Here is a 1336-nt window from a genome sequence, read left to right on the forward strand (position 1 = left end):
ATAAATCAGTTCATTTACAAGCAAAAACTATTTTATTTCGCTATTTTTACCTTATCATTAACAATTTGACTTATCAGTAATATATGTATCAGTAATGATAAAATATGTAAATACACAAGTGAAACTGCGCAATAAAAGTAAAAAAATGTTGATATGCTACCTGATATAATAAGCTATTTAGTTTCAAAGCAATATATATATTTGCACATGTTTTTTCGTCAAATAAATACATTAACTAATTGTTTTCTTAAACAAATAAAATAAGTAATTTCATGGATAAATTTCAAGTGTAAAGAACATATTACGGTACCGTGACATATTTTTCAATATTTAAACTTTGTTCTTTTTCTTAAGTAAGTAACAAATTTGATATTATGTACTATTCATACACATATTATCAACTTATTTATTGCCATTAAGTTTAAGGTGACTCTACACGGTTAATAATACTATTGGTATTAAATACTGACAATATTGATCGTGTGGTAAATATTGATGGATTAATGTAGAATACTGACGGTGATGGATTTTAATTTTGAAGCATCAATATCGCTTTATTAGGATCCATATCATAGTATGTCACAATGCAATAAATAATGTATGTAAAACTAAAGTGGAATACCTAAATTATCAATAATACTAATCGTATAAGATTGCAAAAATACTAAAAATAATGATATATGCTGTTAGTATTACTGATTTAATATTACTAATTATAAATATTATTGAACGTGTAAGGTCTCTACTGTACAAACTGTGATAATAAAGCACTATAGTAGTGATAATAGATTTATTATTCCAATAAATGTAACATAATATCTCTTTTTTTCTTTTTCATCTGGACATTTTTCCTGCATGTAAACATTTTTCATGCATGAATATGTATAAATATGTATAAACATGCATAAATACGCATAAATAGTCATAAATATTATATGTATAATTATATATGAAATATGTTCATGTGCTCATACGTCTTTCTTTTTTAATATTACTTTTTTAGTGTAATAGAAATAATAGTAATGTGTGAAAACATAAAAAATAATTAAAGAGATAATTTTTGCATTGTTTTAGAAAAAAATAAGTTTGAAAAATATAAGAAAAATGTAAAAAAAAATTGCTCATACATAATTATATATAGTTTTATATATAATTATACATAAGTAATTTTTTTACATTTCTTTAAACTTGATTTTTTCTAAAACTAATAGTGCGAAAATTACCTTTTTAATTATATTTAATGTTTTTACATTATTATTATTATTTCTATTATTATTATTGTTTCTAACAAGTAATTTTGTAAAAGAAAGAAAGATGTATGAACATATTTCATATA

At 21.6% G+C, this 1336-nt stretch overlaps 1 protein-coding gene across 1 annotated transcript in view; it reads left to right on the top strand.

The window, feature by feature from the left end:
* Positions 1-295: 295 nt before the first annotated feature.
* The window catches only part of LOC108747236 (cytochrome P450 6B1-like), a 16937-nt gene continuing 15896 nt past the window's right edge, over positions 296-1336 (top strand). The window contains exon 1 of the mRNA XM_018484600.1: positions 296-353. The gene's annotated coding sequence lies outside the window, so the exon portion shown is untranslated. The remainder of the gene's footprint in view (positions 354-1336) is intronic.

The sequence above is a fragment of the Trachymyrmex septentrionalis genome, unplaced genomic scaffold (assembly GCF_001594115.1).
Source record: "Trachymyrmex septentrionalis isolate Tsep2-gDNA-1 unplaced genomic scaffold, Tsep1.0 scaffold196, whole genome shotgun sequence".
Taxonomy (NCBI): Eukaryota; Metazoa; Arthropoda; class Insecta; order Hymenoptera; family Formicidae; genus Trachymyrmex; species Trachymyrmex septentrionalis.